Raw genomic sequence first — 17,436 nt, 5'->3', positions numbered from 1 at the left:
ACATTGTGACATCATGCTGCCTGTGGAACAGTGATATTAAAGGTGAGACAGCTGCACAGTAGGTTAGGTGAAGGGCTCTGAGAGGTGAAAGGCAGCATGCTTGGGTCCCTGGACAAGGTGAGCCTATGACAAGGTGTCTGAATTTTCGCCTGTATTGTAATATTAAACACTTTATTGTTGTACCCGCCTGCTGATTAAGGAGTCCTCAAGATCAGCTCCACACAGACGTGGAACTGATGATGTTAATGCAGAATATTTAAGAAACTGAGGCTGATCTAAAACATTTCCTTGGACCTAGGACCATTTCCCCTGACTTTTAGGTCCTTCGTCCTCCTAAAGTCCTTTGTATAAGTTAGGAACACCTGACAGAACAGAATTTCAGGAGGTCAGGTGGGTTTACTTGTGTCTTCTGGTTGTGAGCAGTAAACGTGGCTAAAAAGGTTGATGGAATGGTGTTTTAAAACACACACACACACACACACACACAACTTCTGGTCCTCTTAAGGACAAAAGTATGGGTAATCCTACATGGGGCCAGTGGCGCAATGGATAACGCGTCTGACTATGGATCAGAAGATTGTAGGTTCGACTCCTATCTGGCTCGAAAGGGTCATAGGTCCCTGTTTTATGGTATTCCTGTGGAATTCTTATTTACCTCAGACTTGTTGTAGGTTCAATATTCTCGAGCAGGACTCATCCAGCAGTCGTTCCATGGTAGGGCTGCAGTAATAGGACCACGGCTAGTTAAAAGTTTCCCATTTGCTGCTGGATTCTATGTGAAGGCCGTCATGTGGTGTGCTGCTTTTGTATTTCAACATGGGTCTCTGAGTCTCTAAACTAGGAAAAAATCTTGTTGAGAAAAGTGTGTGTGAGAGGGTCTGTGGGTGCAGGCAGGTGTGTGCACTTGAGTGCTGACCCATTTACATGTGTGAGAGGGACAAGCAAATTGCCTGTGGGATGTAGGCCTACAACTGGAACCAAGCAGCCAGGCAGAACCACAGGTAAGGAGAGAGGAAGGCAGTTCATTATTAGAGCAGGATCATGAGCATCTTGCCCTGCTCCCTTCTGCCCCGATCGGCCACGATCGGCCAAGACCTCTCTATTAGGGTGGAGGGTGAACATTTCTTGGACCTCAGAAACTGAGGGATGCAGCGCCGATATGTCCTCCAAGGGCCTAGAGGACCTGGTGCCCAATCATGCCTGGTGTTTTTCAGCTTACCCGACCAATCTGGTTGCAAGGCGGATTTTAACAGTACTGCTGAAAAGGGACTCCCAGACAGCCCTGAGGCCATCATTTGCATAGGCCCTCCCCTTCTCTTTCTCTTGCTTCCCACAAAGCAACGCATCGCTGGCAGCAGTATAGATTTGGGGGTTGTGAAGAATAATGACAGGGAGGCTGAAGAAGGGAAAGAAAAGTCCCAGAAGTCCTGCAGGCTTCCTTGCTAAATGCAGCTGGCCATAGAGTGCACCTTCATTACTGCGAGGTAAATACATTAAAAATGCTGAGGAGACACAAATTGAAAAATAGATATTAGGAGGAAAGCACTGGAACCTGCTTTATTATTTCAATTAGTCTTGAAAACATAGAACATTTCTCTCCTGAAAGCTGGTAAAAATATGGAACGCTTCACGAATTTGCGTGTCATCCTTGCGCAGGGGCCATGCTAATCTTCTCTGTATCGTTCCAATTTTAGTATATGTGCCGCCGAAGCGAGCACACTTCATTGATGAACCTACAATGTTTATAAACTCTCTAAATCTACGGTCTCTAGACATAGGGTGGCCTGGCAGAGATGCTCGTATGGCCAGTAAGCATTCAAATCTGAGCCAATGGGCAAAAATGCATGAAGAGTAACAATCCATTATTCTTCACTGCATTTGTGGTCCAAGACTTCACCAATTGGAAGTATGTAGATTATGCCAGGGTTGCAAAGGCTCATGGTTCAGGCTACTGACAAGGAACATTGTGACATCATGCTGCCTGTGGAACAGTGATATTAAAGGTGAGACAGCTGCACAGTAGGTTAGGTGAAGGGCTCTGAGAGGTGAAAGGCAGCATGCTTGGGTCCCTGGACAAGGTGAGCCTATGACAAGGTGTCTGAATTTTCGCCTGTATTGTAATATTAAACACTTTATTGTTGTACCCGCCTGCTGATTAAGGAGTCCTCAAGATCAGCTCCACACAGACGTGGAACTGATGATGTTAATGCAGAATATTTAAGAAACTGAGGCTGATCTAAAACATTTCCTTGGACCTAGGACCATTTCCCCTGACTTTTAGGTCCTTCGTCCTCCTAAAGTCCTTTGTATAAGTTAGGAACACCTGACAGAACAGAATTTCAGGAGGTCAGGTGGGTTTACTTGTGTCTTCTGGTTGTGAGCAGTAAACGTGGCTAAAAAGGTTGATGGAATGGTGTTTTAAAACACACACACACACACACACACACAACTTCTGGTCCTCTTAAGGACAAAAGTATGGGTAATCCTACATGGGGCCAGTGGCGCAATGGATAACGCGACTGACTACGGATCAGAAGATTGTAGGTTCGACTCCTATCTGGCTCGAAAGGGTCATAGGTCCCTGTTTTATGGTATTCCTGTGGAATTCTTATTTACCTCAGACTTGTTGTAGGTTCAATATTCTCGAGCAGGACTCATCCAGCAGTCGTTCCATGGTAGGGCTGCAGTAATAGGACCACGGCTAGTTAAAAGTTTCCCATTTGCTGCTGGATTCTATGTGAAGGCCGTCATGTGGTGTGCTGCTTTTGTATTTCAACATGGGTCTCTGAGTCTCTAAACTAGGAAAAAATCTTGTTGAGAAAAGTGTGTGTGAGAGGGTCTGTGGGTGCAGGCAGGTGTGTGCACTTGAGTGCTGACCCATTTACATGTGTGAGAGGGACAAGCAAATTGCCTGTGGGATGTAGGCCTACAACTGGAACCAAGCAGCCAGGCAGAACCACAGGTAAGGAGAGAGGAAGGCAGTTCATTATTAGAGCAGGATCATGAGCATCTTGCCCTGCTCCCTTCTGCCCCGATCGGCCACGATCGGCCAAGACCTCTCTATTAGGGTGGAGGGTGAACATTTCTTGGACCTCAGAAACTGAGGGATGCAGCGCCGATATGTCCTCCAAGGGCCTAGAGGACCTGGTGCCCAATCATGCCTGGTGTTTTTCAGCTTACCCGACCAATCTGGTTGCAAGGCGGATTTTAACAGTACTGCTGAAAAGGGACTCCCAGACAGCCCTGAGGCCATCATTTGCATAGGCCCTCCCCTTCTCTTTCTCTTGCTTCCCACAAAGCAACGCATCGCTGGCAGCAGTATAGATTTGGGGGTTGTGAAGAATAATGACAGGGAGGCTGAAGAAGGGAAAGAAAAGTCCCAGAAGTCCTGCAGGCTTCCTTGCTAAATGCAGCTGGCCATAGAGTGCACCTTCATTACTGCGAGGTAAATACATTAAAAATGTTGAGGAGACACAAATTGAAAAATAGATATTAGGAGGAAAGCACTGGAACCTGCTTTATTATTTCAATTAGTCTTGAAAACATAGAACATTTCTCTCCTGAAAGCTGGTAAAAATATGGAACGCTTCACGAATTTGCGTGTCATCCTTGCGCAGGGGCCATGCTAATCTTCTCTGTATCGTTCCAATTTTAGTATATGTGCCGCCGAAGCGAGCACACTTCATTGATGAACCTACAATGTTTATAAACTCTCTAAATCTACGGTCTCTAGACATAGGGTGGCCTGGCAGAGATGCTCGTATGGCCAGTAAGCATTCAAATCTGAGCCAATGGGCAAAAATGCATGAAGAGTAACAATCCATTATTCTTCACTGCATTTGTGGTCCAAGACTTCACCAATTGGAAGTATGTAGATTATGCCAGGGTTGCAAAGGCTCATGGTTCAGGCTACTGACAAGGAACATTGTGACATCATGCTGCCTGTGGAACAGTGATATTAAAGGTGAGACAGCTGCACAGTAGGTTAGGTGAAGGGCTCTGAGAGGTGAAAGGCAGCATGCTTGGGTCCCTGGACAAGGTGAGCCTATGACAAGGTGTCTGAATTTTCGCCTGTATTGTAATATTAAACACTTTATTGTTGTACCCGCCTGCTGATTAAGGAGTCCTCAAGATCAGCTCCACACAGACGTGGAACTGATGATGTTAATGCAGAATATTTAAGAAACTGAGGCTGATCTAAAACATTTCCTTGGACCTAGGACCATTTCCCCTGACTTTTAGGTCCTTCGTCCTCCTAAAGTCCTTTGTATAAGTTAGGAACACCTGACAGAACAGAATTTCAGGAGGTCAGGTGGGTTTACTTGTGTCTTCTGGTTGTGAGCAGTAAACGTGGCTAAAAAGGTTGATGGAATGGTGTTTTAAAACACACACACACACACACACACACAACTTCTGGTCCTCTTAAGGACAAAAGTATGGGTAATCCTACATGGGGCCAGTGGCGCAATGGATAACGCGTCTGACTACGGATCAGAAGATTGTAGGTTCGACTCCTATCTGGCTCGAAAGGGTCATAGGTCCCTGTTTTATGGTATTCCTGTGGAATTCTTATTTACCTCAGACTTGTTGTAGGTTCAATATTCTCGAGCAGGACTCATCCAGCAGTCGTTCCATGGTAGGGCTGCAGTAATAGGACCACGGCTAGTTAAAAGTTTCCCATTTGCTGCTGGATTCTATGTGAAGGCCGTCATGTGGTGTGCTGCTTTTGTATTTCAACATGGGTCTCTGAGTCTCTAAACTAGGAAAAAATCTTGTTGAGAAAAGTGTGTGTGAGAGGGTCTGTGGGTGCAGGCAGGTGTGTGCACTTGAGTGCTGACCCATTTACATGTGTGAGAGGGACAAGCAAATTGCCTGTGGGATGTAGGCCTACAACTGGAACCAAGCAGCCAGGCAGAACCACAGGTAAGGAGAGAGGAAGGCAGTTCATTATTAGAGCAGGATCATGAGCATCTTGCCCTGCTCCCTTCTGCCCGATCGGCCACGATCGGCCAAGACCTCTCTATTAGGGTGGAGGGTGAACATTTCTTGGACCTCAGAAACTGAGGGATGCAGCGCCGATATGTCCTCCAAGGGCCTAGAGGACCTGGTGCCCAATCATGCCTGGTGTTTTTCAGCTTACCCGACCAATCTGGTTGCAAGGCGGATTTTAACAGTACTGCTGAAAAGGGACTCCCAGACAGCCCTGAGGCCATCATTTGCATAGGCCCTCCCCTTCTCTTTCTCTTGCTTCCCACAAAGCAACGCATCGCTGGCAGCAGTATAGATTTGGGGGTTGTGAAGAATAATGACAGGGAGGCTGAAGAAGGGAAAGAAAAGTCCCAGAAGTCCTGCAGGCTTCCTTGCTAAATGCAGCTGGCCATAGAGTGCACCTTCATTACTGCGAGGTAAATACATTAAAAATGCTGAGGAGAGACAAATTGAAAAATAGATATTAGGAGGAAAGCACTGGAACCTGCTTTATTATTTCAATTAGTCTTGAAAACATAGAACATTTCTCTCCTGAAAGCTGGTAAAAATATGGAACGCTTCACGAATTTGCGTGTCATCCTTGCGCAGGGGCCATGCTAATCTTCTCTGTATCGTTCCAATTTTAGTATATGTGCCGCCGAAGCGAGCACACTTCATTGATGAACCTACAATGTTTATAAACTCTCTAAATCTACGGTCTCTAGACATAGGGTGGCCTGGCAGAGATGCTCGTATGGCCAGTAAGCATTCAAATCTGAGCCAATGGGCAAAAATGCATGAAGAGTAACAATCCATTATTCTTCACTGCATTTGTGGTCCAAGACTTCACCAATTGGAAGTATGTAGATTATGCCAGGGTTGCAAAGGCTCATGGTTCAGGCTACTGACAAGGAACATTGTGACATCATGCTGCCTGTGGAACAGTGATATTAAAGGTGAGACAGCTGCACAGTAGGTTAGGTGAAGGGCTCTGAGAGGTGAAAGGCAGCATGCTTGGGTCCCTGGACAAGGTGAGCCTATGACAAGGTGTCTGAATTTTCGCCTGTATTGTAATATTAAACACTTTATTGTTGTACCCGCCTGCTGATTAAGGAGTCCTCAAGATCAGCTCCACACAGACGTGGAACTGATGATGTTAATGCAGAATATTTAAGAAACTGAGGCTGATCTAAAACATTTCCTTGGACCTAGGACCATTTCCCCTGACTTTTAGGTCCTTCGTCCTCCTAAAGTCCTTTGTATAAGTTAGGAACACCTGACAGAACAGAATTTCAGGAGGTCAGGTGGGTTTACTTGTGTCTTCTGGTTGTGAGCAGTAAACGTGGCTAAAAAGGTTGATGGAATGGTGTTTTAAAACACACACACACACACACACACACAACTTCTGGTCCTCTTAAGGACAAAAGTATGGGTAATCCTACATGGGGCCAGTGGCGCAATGGATAACGCGTCTGACTACGGATCAGAAGATTGTAGGTTCGACTCCTATCTGGCTCGAAAGGGTCATAGGTCCCTGTTTTATGGTATTCCTGTGGAATTCTTATTTACCTCAGACTTGTTGTAGGTTCAATATTCTCGAGCAGGACTCATCCAGCAGTCGTTCCATGGTAGGGCTGCAGTAATAGGACCACGGCTAGTTAAAAGTTTCCCATTTGCTGCTGGATTCTATGTGAAGGCCGTCATGTGGTGTGCTGCTTTTGTATTTCAACATGGGTCTCTGAGTCTCTAAACTAGGAAAAAATCTTGTTGAGAAAAGTGTGTGTGAGAGGGTCTGTGGGTGCAGGCAGGTGTGTGCACTTGAGTGCTGACCCATTTACATGTGTGAGAGGGACAAGCAAATTGCCTGTGGGATGTAGGCCTACAACTGGAACCAAGCAGCCAGGCAGAACCACAGGTAAGGAGAGAGGAAGGCAGTTCATTATTAGAGCAGGATCATGAGCATCTTGCCCTGCTCCCTTCTGCCCCGATCGGCCACGATCGGCCAAGACCTCTCTATTAGGGTGGAGGGTGAACATTTCTTGGACCTCAGAAACTGAGGGATGCAGCGCCGATATGTCCTCCAAGGGCCTAGAGGACCTGGTGCCCAATCATGCCTGGTGTTTTTCAGCTTACCCGACCAATCTGGTTGCAAGGCGGATTTTAACAGTACTGCTGAAAAGGGACTCCCAGACAGCCCTGAGGCCATCATTTGCATAGGCCCTCCCCTTCTCTTTCTCTTGCTTCCCACAAAGCAACGCATCGCTGGCAGCAGTATAGATTTGGGGGTTGTGAAGAATAATGACAGGGAGGCTGAAGAAGGGAAAGAAAAGTCCCAGAAGTCCTGCAGGCTTCCTTGCTAAATGCAGCTGGCCATAGAGTGCACCTTCATTACTGCGAGGTAAATACATTAAAAATGTTGAGGAGACACAAATTGAAAAATAGATATTAGGAGGAAAGCACTGGAACCTGCTTTATTATTTCAATTAGTCTTGAAAACATAGAACATTTCTCTCCTGAAAGCTGGTAAAAATATGGAACGCTTCACGAATTTGCGTGTCATCCTTGCGCAGGGGCCATGCTAATCTTCTCTGTATCGTTCCAATTTTAGTATATGTGCCGCCGAAGCGAGCACACTTCATTGATGAACCTACAATGTTTATAAACTCTCTAAATCTACGGTCTCTAGACATAGGGTGGCCTGGCAGAGATGCTCGTATGGCCAGTAAGCATTCAAATCTGAGCCAATGGGCAAAAATGCATGAAGAGTAACAATCCATTATTCTTCACTGCATTTGTGGTCCAAGACTTCACCAATTGGAAGTATGTAGATTATGCCAGGGTTGCAAAGGCTCATGGTTCAGGCTACTGACAAGGAACATTGTGACATCATGCTGCCTGTGGAACAGTGATATTAAAGGTGAGACAGCTGCACAGTAGGTTAGGTGAAGGGCTCTGAGAGGTGAAAGGCAGCATGCATGGGTCCCTGGACAAGGTGAGCCTATGACAAGGTGTCTGAATTTTCGCCTGTATTGTAATATTAAACACTTTATTGTTGTACCCGCCTGCTGATTAAGGAGTCCTCAAGATCAGCTCCACACAGACGTGGAACTGATGATGTTAATGCAGAATATTTAAGAAACTGAGGCTGATCTAAAACATTTCCTTGGACCTAGGACCATTTCCCCTGACTTTTAGGTCCTTCGTCCTCCTAAAGTCCTTTGTATAAGTTAGGAACACCTGACAGAACAGAATTTCAGGAGGTCAGGTGGGTTTACTTGTGTCTTCTGGTTGTGAGCAGTAAACGTGGCTAAAAAGGTTGATGGAATGGTGTTTTAAAACACACACACACACACACACACACAACTTCTGGTCCTCTTAAGGACAAAAGTATGGGTAATCCTACATGGGGCCAGTGGCGCAATGGATAACGCGACTGACTACGGATCAGAAGATTGTAGGTTCGACTCCTATCTGGCTCGAAAGGGTCATAGGTCCCTGTTTTATGGTATTCCTGTGGAATTCTTATTTACCTCAGACTTGTTGTAGGTTCAATATTCTCGAGCAGGACTCATCCAGCAGTCGTTCCATGGTAGGGCTGCAGTAATAGGACCACGGCTAGTTAAAAGTTTCCCATTTGCTGCTGGATTCTATGTGAAGGCCGTCATGTGGTGTGCTGCTTTTGTATTTCAACATGGGTCTCTGAGTCTCTAAACTAGGAAAAAATCTTGTTGAGAAAAGTGTGTGTGAGAGGGTCTGTGGGTGCAGGCAGGTGTGTGCACTTGAGTGCTGACCCATTTACATGTGTGAGAGGGACAAGCAAATTGCCTGTGGGATGTAGGCCTACAACTGGAACCAAGCAGCCAGGCAGAACCACAGGTAAGGAGAGAGGAAGGCAGTTCATTATTAGAGCAGGATCATGAGCATCTTGCCCTGCTCCCTTCTGCCCCGATCGGCCACGATCGGCCAAGACCTCTCTATTAGGGTGGAGGGTGAACATTTCTTGGACCTCAGAAACTGAGGGATGCAGCGCCGATATGTCCTCCAAGGGCCTAGAGGACCTGGTGCCCAATCATGCCTGGTGTTTTTCAGCTTACCCGACCAATCTGGTTGCAAGGCGGATTTTAACAGTACTGCTGAAAAGGGACTCCCAGACAGCCCTGAGGCCATCATTTGCATAGGCCCTCCCCTTCTCTTTCTCTTGCTTCCCACAAAGCAACGCATCGCTGGCAGCAGTATAGATTTGGGGGTTGTGAAGAATAATGACAGGGAGGCTGAAGAAGGGAAAGAAAAGTCCCAGAAGTCCTGCAGGCTTCCTTGCTAAATGCAGCTGGCCATAGAGTGCACCTTCATTACTGCGAGGTAAATACATTAAAAATGTTGAGGAGACACAAATTGAAAAATAGATATTAGGAGGAAAGCACTGGAACCTGCTTTATTATTTCAATTAGTCTTGAAAACATAGAACATTTCTCTCCTGAAAGCTGGTAAAAATATGGAACGCTTCACGAATTTGCGTGTCATCCTTGCGCAGGGGCCATGCTAATCTTCTCTGTATCGTTCCAATTTTAGTATATGTGCCGCCGAAGCGAGCACACTTCATTGATGAACCTACAATGTTTATAAACTCTCTAAATCTACGGTCTCTAGACATAGGGTGGCCTGGCAGAGATGCTCGTATGGCCAGTAAGCATTCAAATCTGAGCCAATGGGCAAAAATGCATGAAGAGTAACAATCCATTATTCTTCACTGCATTTGTGGTCCAAGACTTCACCAATTGGAAGTATGTAGATTATGCCAGGGTTGCAAAGGCTCATGGTTCAGGCTACTGACAAGGAACATTGTGACATCATGCTGCCTGTGGAACAGTGATATTAAAGGTGAGACAGCTGCACAGTAGGTTAGGTGAAGGGCTCTGAGAGGTGAAAGGCAGCATGCATGGGTCCCTGGACAAGGTGAGCCTATGACAAGGTGTCTGAATTTTCGCCTGTATTGTAATATTAAACACTTTATTGTTGTACCCGCCTGCTGATTAAGGAGTCCTCAAGATCAGCTCCACACAGACGTGGAACTGATGATGTTAATGCAGAATATTTAAGAAACTGAGGCTGATCTAAAACATTTCCTTGGACCTAGGACCATTTCCCCTGACTTTTAGGTCCTTCGTCCTCCTAAAGTCCTTTGTATAAGTTAGGAACACCTGACAGAACAGAATTTCAGGAGGTCAGGTGGGTTTACTTGTGTCTTCTGGTTGTGAGCAGTAAACGTGGCTAAAAAGGTTGATGGAATGGTGTTTTAAAACACACACACACACACACACACACAACTTCTGGTCCTCTTAAGGACAAAAGTATGGGTAATCCTACATGGGGCCAGTGGCGCAATGGATAACGCGTCTGACTATGGATCAGAAGATTGTAGGTTCGACTCCTATCTGGCTCGAAAGGGTCATAGGTCCCTGTTTTATGGTATTCCTGTGGAATTCTTATTTACCTCAGACTTGTTGTAGGTTCAATATTCTCGAGCAGGACTCATCCAGCAGTCGTTCCATGGTAGGGCTGCAGTAATAGGACCACGGCTAGTTAAAAGTTTCCCATTTGCTGCTGGATTCTATGTGAAGGCCGTCATGTGGTGTGCTGCTTTTGTATTTCAACATGGGTCTCTGAGTCTCTAAACTAGGAAAAAATCTTGTTGAGAAAAGTGTGTGTGAGAGGGTCTGTGGGTGCAGGCAGGTGTGTGCACTTGAGTGCTGACCCATTTACATGTGTGAGAGGGACAAGCAAATTGCCTGTGGGATGTAGGCCTACAACTGGAACCAAGCAGCCAGGCAGAACCACAGGTAAGGAGAGAGGAAGGCAGTTCATTATTAGAGCAGGATCATGAGCATCTTGCCCTGCTCCCTTCTGCCCCGATCGGCCACGATCGGCCAAGACCTCTCTATTAGGGTGGAGGGTGAACATTTCTTGGACCTCAGAAACTGAGGGATGCAGCGCCGATATGTCCTCCAAGGGCCTAGAGGACCTGGTGCCCAATCATGCCTGGTGTTTTTCAGCTTACCCGACCAATCTGGTTGCAAGGCGGATTTTAACAGTACTGCTGAAAAGGGACTCCCAGACAGCCCTGAGGCCATCATTTGCATAGGCCCTCCCCTTCTCTTTCTCTTGCTTCCCACAAAGCAACGCATCGCTGGCAGCAGTATAGATTTGGGGGTTGTGAAGAATAATGACAGGGAGGCTGAAGAAGGGAAAGAAAAGTCCCAGAAGTCCTGCAGGCTTCCTTGCTAAATGCAGCTGGCCATAGAGTGCACCTTCATTACTGCGAGGTAAATACATTAAAAATGCTGAGGAGAGACAAATTGAAAAATAGATATTAGGAGGAAAGCACTGGAACCTGCTTTATTATTTCAATTAGTCTTGAAAACATAGAACATTTCTCTCCTGAAAGCTGGTAAAAATATGGAACGCTTCACGAATTTGCGTGTCATCCTTGCGCAGGGGCCATGCTAATCTTCTCTGTATCGTTCCAATTTTAGTATATGTGCCGCCGAAGCGAGCACACTTCATTGATGAACCTACAATGTTTATAAACTCTCTAAATCTACGGTCTCTAGACATAGGGTGGCCTGGCAGAGATGCTCGTATGGCCAGTAAGCATTCAAATCTGAGCCAATGGGCAAAAATGCATGAAGAGTAACAATCCATTATTCTTCACTGCATTTGTGGTCCAAGACTTCACCAATTGGAAGTATGTAGATTATGCCAGGGTTGCAAAGGCTCATGGTTCAGGCTACTGACAAGGAACATTGTGACATCATGCTGCCTGTGGAACAGTGATATTAAAGGTGAGACAGCTGCACAGTAGGTTAGGTGAAGGGCTCTGAGAGGTGAAAGGCAGCATGCTTGGGTCCCTGGACAAGGTGAGCCTATGACAAGGTGTCTGAATTTTCGCCTGTATTGTAATATTAAACACTTTATTGTTGTACCCGCCTGCTGATTAAGGAGTCCTCAAGATCAGCTCCACACAGACGTGGAACTGATGATGTTAATGCAGAATATTTAAGAAACTGAGGCTGATCTAAAACATTTCCTTGGACCTAGGACCATTTCCCCTGACTTTTAGGTCCTTCGTCCTCCTAAAGTCCTTTGTATAAGTTAGGAACACCTGACAGAACAGAATTTCAGGAGGTCAGGTGGGTTTACTTGTGTCTTCTGGTTGTGAGCAGTAAACGTGGCTAAAAAGGTTGATGGAATGGTGTTTTAAAACACACACACACACACACACACACAACTTCTGGTCCTCTTAAGGACAAAAGTATGGGTAATCCTACATGGGGCCAGTGGCGCAATGGATAACGCGACTGACTACGGATCAGAAGATTGTAGGTTCGACTCCTATCTGGCTCGAAAGGGTCATAGGTCCCTGTTTTATGGTATTCCTGTGGAATTCTTATTTACCTCAGACTTGTTGTAGGTTCAATATTCTCGAGCAGGACTCATCCAGCAGTCGTTCCATGGTAGGGCTGCAGTAATAGGACCACGGCTAGTTAAAAGTTTCCCATTTGCTGCTGGATTCTATGTGAAGGCCGTCATGTGGTGTGCTGCTTTTGTATTTCAACATGGGTCTCTGAGTCTCTAAACTAGGAAAAAATCTTGTTGAGAAAAGTGTGTGTGAGAGGGTCTGTGGGTGCAGGCAGGTGTGTGCACTTGAGTGCTGACCCATTTACATGTGTGAGAGGGACAAGCAAATTGCCTGTGGGATGTAGGCCTACAACTGGAACCAAGCAGCCAGGCAGAACCACAGGTAAGGAGAGAGGAAGGCAGTTCATTATTAGAGCAGGATCATGAGCATCTTGCCCTGCTCCCTTCTGCCCCGATCGGCCACGATCGGCCAAGACCTCTCTATTAGGGTGGAGGGTGAACATTTCTTGGACCTCAGAAACTGAGGGATGCAGCGCCGATATGTCCTCCAAGGGCCTAGAGGACCTGGTGCCCAATCATGCCTGGTGTTTTTCAGCTTACCCGACCAATCTGGTTGCAAGGCGGATTTTAACAGTACTGCTGAAAAGGGACTCCCAGACAGCCCTGAGGCCATCATTTGCATAGGCCCTCCCCTTCTCTTTCTCTTGCTTCCCACAAAGCAACGCATCGCTGGCAGCAGTATAGATTTGGGGGTTGTGAAGAATAATGACAGGGAGGCTGAAGAAGGGAAAGAAAAGTCCCAGAAGTCCTGCAGGCTTCCTTGCTAAATGCAGCTGGCCATAGAGTGCACCTTCATTACTGCGAGGTAAATACATTAAAAATGTTGAGGAGAGACAAATTGAAAAATAGATATTAGGAGGAAAGCACTGGAACCTGCTTTATTATTTCAATTAGTCTTGAAAACATAGAACATTTCTCTCCTGAAAGCTGGTAAAAATATGGAACGCTTCACGAATTTGCGTGTCATCCTTGCGCAGGGGCCATGCTAATCTTCTCTGTATCGTTCCAATTTTAGTATATGTGCCGCCGAAGCGAGCACACTTCATTGATGAACCTACAATGTTTATAAACTCTCTAAATCTACGGTCTCTAGACATAGGGTGGCCTGGCAGAGATGCTCGTATGGCCAGTAAGCATTCAAATCTGAGCCAATGGGCAAAAATGCATGAAGAGTAACAATCCATTATTCTTCACTGCATTTGTGGTCCAAGACTTCACCAATTGGAAGTATGTAGATTATGCCAGGGTTGCAAAGGCTCATGGTTCAGGCTACTGACAAGGAACATTGTGACATCATGCTGCCTGTGGAACAGTGATATTAAAGGTGAGACAGCTGCACAGTAGGTTAGGTGAAGGGCTCTGAGAGGTGAAAGGCAGCATGCTTGGGTCCCTGGACAAGGTGAGCCTATGACAAGGTGTCTGAATTTTCGCCTGTATTGTAATATTAAACACTTTATTGTTGTACCCGCCTGCTGATTAAGGAGTCCTCAAGATCAGCTCCACACAGACGTGGAACTGATGATGTTAATGCAGAATATTTAAGAAACTGAGGCTGATCTAAAACATTTCCTTGGACCTAGGACCATTTCCCCTGACTTTTAGGTCCTTCGTCCTCCTAAAGTCCTTTGTATAAGTTAGGAACACCTGACAGAACAGAATTTCAGGAGGTCAGGTGGGTTTACTTGTGTCTTCTGGTTGTGAGCAGTAAACGTGGCTAAAAAGGTTGATGGAATGGTGTTTTAAAACACACACACACACACACACACACAACTTCTGGTCCTCTTAAGGACAAAAGTATGGGTAATCCTACATGGGGCCAGTGGCGCAATGGATAACGCGTCTGACTACGGATCAGAAGATTGTAGGTTCGACTCCTATCTGGCTCGAAAGGGTCATAGGTCCCTGTTTTATGGTATTCCTGTGGAATTCTTATTTACCTCAGACTTGTTGTAGGTTCAATATTCTCGAGCAGGACTCATCCAGCAGTCGTTCCATGGTAGGGCTGCAGTAATAGGACCACGGCTAGTTAAAAGTTTCCCATTTGCTGCTGGATTCTATGTGAAGGCCGTCATGTGGTGTGCTGCTTTTGTATTTCAACATGGGTCTCTGAGTCTCTAAACTAGGAAAAAATCTTGTTGAGAAAAGTGTGTGTGAGAGGGTCTGTGGGTGCAGGCAGGTGTGTGCACTTGAGTGCTGACCCATTTACATGTGTGAGAGGGACAAGCAAATTGCCTGTGGGATGTAGGCCTACAACTGGAACCAAGCAGCCAGGCAGAACCACAGGTAAGGAGAGAGGAAGGCAGTTCATTATTAGAGCAGGATCATGAGCATCTTGCCCTGCTCCCTTCTGCCCCGATCGGCCACGATCGGCCAAGACCTCTCTATTAGGGTGGAGGGTGAACATTTCTTGGACCTCAGAAACTGAGGGATGCAGCGCCGATATGTCCTCCAAGGGCCTAGAGGACCTGGTGCCCAATCATGCCTGGTGTTTTTCAGCTTACCCGACCAATCTGGTTGCAAGGCGGATTTTAACAGTACTGCTGAAAAGGGACTCCCAGACAGCCCTGAGGCCATCATTTGCATAGGCCCTCCCCTTCTCTTTCTCTTGCTTCCCACAAAGCAACGCATCGCTGGCAGCAGTATAGATTTGGGGGTTGTGAAGAATAATGACAGGGAGGCTGAAGAAGGGAAAGAAAAGTCCCAGAAGTCCTGCAGGCTTCCTTGCTAAATGCAGCTGGCCATAGAGTGCACCTTCATTACTGCGAGGTAAATACATTAAAAATGTTGAGGAGACACAAATTGAAAAATAGATATTAGGAGGAAAGCACTGGAACCTGCTTTATTATTTCAATTAGTCTTGAAAACATAGAACATTTCTCTCCTGAAAGCTGGTAAAAATATGGAACGCTTCACGAATTTGCGTGTCATCCTTGCGCAGGGGCCATGCTAATCTTCTCTGTATCGTTCCAATTTTAGTATATGTGCCGCCGAAGCGAGCACACTTCATTGATGAACCTACAATGTTTATAAACTCTCTAAATCTACGGTCTCTAGACATAGGGTGGCCTGGCAGAGATGCTCGTATGGCCAGTAAGCATTCAAATCTGAGCCAATGGGCAAAAATGCATGAAGAGTAACAATCCATTATTCTTCACTGCATTTGTGGTCCAAGACTTCACCAATTGGAAGTATGTAGATTATGCCAGGGTTGCAAAGGCTCATGGTTCAGGCTACTGACAAGGAACATTGTGACATCATGCTGCCTGTGGAACAGTGATATTAAAGGTGAGACAGCTGCACAGTAGGTTAGGTGAAGGGCTCTGAGAGGTGAAAGGCAGCATGCATGGGTCCCTGGACAAGGTGAGCCTATGACAAGGTGTCTGAATTTTCGCCTGTATTGTAATATTAAACACTTTATTGTTGTACCCGCCTGCTGATTAAGGAGTCCTCAAGATCAGCTCCACACAGACGTGGAACTGATGATGTTAATGCAGAATATTTAAGAAACTGAGGCTGATCTAAAACATTTCCTTGGACCTAGGACCATTTCCCCTGACTTTTAGGTCCTTCGTCCTCCTAAAGTCCTTTGTATAAGTTAGGAACACCTGACAGAACAGAATTTCAGGAGGTCAGGTGGGTTTACTTGTGTCTTCTGGTTGTGAGCAGTAAACGTGGCTAAAAAGGTTGATGGAATGGTGTTTTAAAACACACACACACACACACACACACAACTTCTGGTCCTCTTAAGGACAAAAGTATGGGTAATCCTACATGGGGCCAGTGGCGCAATGGATAACGCGTCTGACTACGGATCAGAAGATTGTAGGTTCGACTCCTATCTGGCTCGAAAGGGTCATAGGTCCCTGTTTTATGGTATTCCTGTGGAATTCTTATTTACCTCAGACTTGTTGTAGGTTCAATATTCTCGAGCAGGACTCATCCAGCAGTCGTTCCATGGTAGGGCTGCAGTAATAGGACCACGGCTAGTTAAAAGTTTCCCATTTGCTGCTGGATTCTATGTGAAGGCCGTCATGTGGTGTGCTGCTTTTGTATTTCAACATGGGTCTCTGAGTCTCTAAACTAGGAAAAAATCTTGTTGAGAAAAGTGTGTGTGAGAGGGTCTGTGGGTGCAGGCAGGTGTGTGCACTTGAGTGCTGACCCATTTACATGTGTGAGAGGGACAAGCAAATTGCCTGTGGGATGTAGGCCTACAACTGGAACCAAGCAGCCAGGCAGAACCACAGGTAAGGAGAGAGGAAGGCAGTTCATTATTAGAGCAGGATCATGAGCATCTTGCCCTGCTCCCTTCTGCCCCGATCGGCCACGATCGGCCACGATCTCTCTATTAGGGTGGAGGGTGAACATTTCTTGGACCTCAGAAACTGAGGGATGCAGCGCCGATATGTCCTCCAAGGGCCTAGAGGACCTGGTGCCCAATCATGCCTGGTGTTTTTCAGCTTACCCGACCAATCTGGTTGCAAGGCGGATTTTAACAGTACTGCTGAAAAGGGACTCCCAGACAGCCCTGAGGCCATCATTTGCATAGGCCCTCCCCTTCTCTTTCTCTTGCTTCCCACAAAGCAACGCATCGCTGGCAGCAGTATAGATTTGGGGGTTGTGAAGAATAATGACAGGGAGGCTGAAGAAGGGAAAGAAAAGTCCCAGAAGTCCTGCAGGCTTCCTTGCTAAATGCAGCTGGCCATAGAGTGCACCTTCATTACTGCGAGGTAAATACATTAAAAATGTTGAGGAGACACAAATTGAAAAATAGATATTAGGAGGAAAGCACTGGAACCTGCTTTATTATTTCAATTAGTCTTGAAAACATAGAACATTTCTCTCCTGAAAGCTGGTAAAAATATGGAACGCTTCACGAATTTGCGTGTCATCCTTGCGCAGGGGCCATGCTAATCTTCTCTGTATCGTTCCAATTTTAGTATATGTGCCGCCGAAGCGAGCACACTTCATTGATGAACCTACAATGTTTATAAA

The 17,436-nt window shown here is 46.1% G+C and overlaps 15 non-coding genes across 15 annotated transcripts; 6 read left to right on the top strand and 9 right to left on the bottom strand.

The window, feature by feature from the left end:
• Window positions 1-531: 531 nt before the first annotated feature.
• Window positions 532-604, top strand: TRNAH-AUG (transfer RNA histidin (anticodon AUG)). Its single transcript has one exon. It is a non-coding gene; the product is annotated as a tRNA-His (tRNA).
• A 1,007-nt stretch (window positions 605-1,611) lies between these two features.
• On the bottom strand, window positions 1,612-1,718 carry LOC146818894 (U6 spliceosomal RNA). The gene has a single exon (XR_014963798.1). It is a non-coding gene; the product is annotated as a U6 spliceosomal RNA (small nuclear RNA).
• A 1,854-nt stretch (window positions 1,719-3,572) lies between these two features.
• On the bottom strand, window positions 3,573-3,679 carry LOC146818893 (U6 spliceosomal RNA). Its single transcript, XR_014963797.1, has one exon. It is a non-coding gene; the product is annotated as a U6 spliceosomal RNA (small nuclear RNA).
• A 774-nt stretch (window positions 3,680-4,453) lies between these two features.
• On the top strand, window positions 4,454-4,526 carry TRNAR-ACG (transfer RNA arginine (anticodon ACG)). Its single transcript has one exon. It is a non-coding gene; the product is annotated as a tRNA-Arg (tRNA).
• A 1,006-nt stretch (window positions 4,527-5,532) lies between these two features.
• On the bottom strand, window positions 5,533-5,639 carry LOC146818891 (U6 spliceosomal RNA). The gene has a single exon (XR_014963796.1). It is a non-coding gene; the product is annotated as a U6 spliceosomal RNA (small nuclear RNA).
• A 774-nt stretch (window positions 5,640-6,413) lies between these two features.
• Window positions 6,414-6,486, top strand: TRNAR-ACG (transfer RNA arginine (anticodon ACG)). Its single transcript has one exon. It is a non-coding gene; the product is annotated as a tRNA-Arg (tRNA).
• Window positions 6,487-7,493: 1,007 nt separating this feature from the next.
• On the bottom strand, window positions 7,494-7,600 carry LOC146818889 (U6 spliceosomal RNA). The gene has a single exon (XR_014963795.1). It is a non-coding gene; the product is annotated as a U6 spliceosomal RNA (small nuclear RNA).
• A 1,854-nt stretch (window positions 7,601-9,454) lies between these two features.
• LOC146818888 (U6 spliceosomal RNA) lies at window positions 9,455-9,561 on the bottom strand. The gene has a single exon (XR_014963793.1). It is a non-coding gene; the product is annotated as a U6 spliceosomal RNA (small nuclear RNA).
• A 774-nt stretch (window positions 9,562-10,335) lies between these two features.
• Window positions 10,336-10,408, top strand: TRNAH-AUG (transfer RNA histidin (anticodon AUG)). Its single transcript has one exon. It is a non-coding gene; the product is annotated as a tRNA-His (tRNA).
• A 1,007-nt stretch (window positions 10,409-11,415) lies between these two features.
• On the bottom strand, window positions 11,416-11,522 carry LOC146818886 (U6 spliceosomal RNA). Its single transcript, XR_014963792.1, has one exon. It is a non-coding gene; the product is annotated as a U6 spliceosomal RNA (small nuclear RNA).
• Window positions 11,523-13,376: 1,854 nt separating this feature from the next.
• LOC146818885 (U6 spliceosomal RNA) lies at window positions 13,377-13,483 on the bottom strand. Its single transcript, XR_014963791.1, has one exon. It is a non-coding gene; the product is annotated as a U6 spliceosomal RNA (small nuclear RNA).
• A 774-nt stretch (window positions 13,484-14,257) lies between these two features.
• TRNAR-ACG (transfer RNA arginine (anticodon ACG)) lies at window positions 14,258-14,330 on the top strand. The gene has a single exon. It is a non-coding gene; the product is annotated as a tRNA-Arg (tRNA).
• Window positions 14,331-15,337: 1,007 nt separating this feature from the next.
• LOC146818883 (U6 spliceosomal RNA) lies at window positions 15,338-15,444 on the bottom strand. The gene has a single exon (XR_014963790.1). It is a non-coding gene; the product is annotated as a U6 spliceosomal RNA (small nuclear RNA).
• Window positions 15,445-16,218: 774 nt separating this feature from the next.
• Window positions 16,219-16,291, top strand: TRNAR-ACG (transfer RNA arginine (anticodon ACG)). The gene has a single exon. It is a non-coding gene; the product is annotated as a tRNA-Arg (tRNA).
• Window positions 16,292-17,298: 1,007 nt separating this feature from the next.
• Window positions 17,299-17,405, bottom strand: LOC146818881 (U6 spliceosomal RNA). The gene has a single exon (XR_014963789.1). It is a non-coding gene; the product is annotated as a U6 spliceosomal RNA (small nuclear RNA).
• Window positions 17,406-17,436: the final 31 nt, after the last annotated feature.

The sequence above is a fragment of the Triturus cristatus genome, chromosome 6 (genome assembly GCF_964204655.1).
Source record: "Triturus cristatus chromosome 6, aTriCri1.1, whole genome shotgun sequence".
Lineage (NCBI taxonomy): Eukaryota > Metazoa > Chordata > Amphibia > Caudata > Salamandridae > Triturus > Triturus cristatus.
Note: the sequence above shows the minus strand (reverse complement) of the source record. Positions and strands in the feature narration are given on the sequence as shown.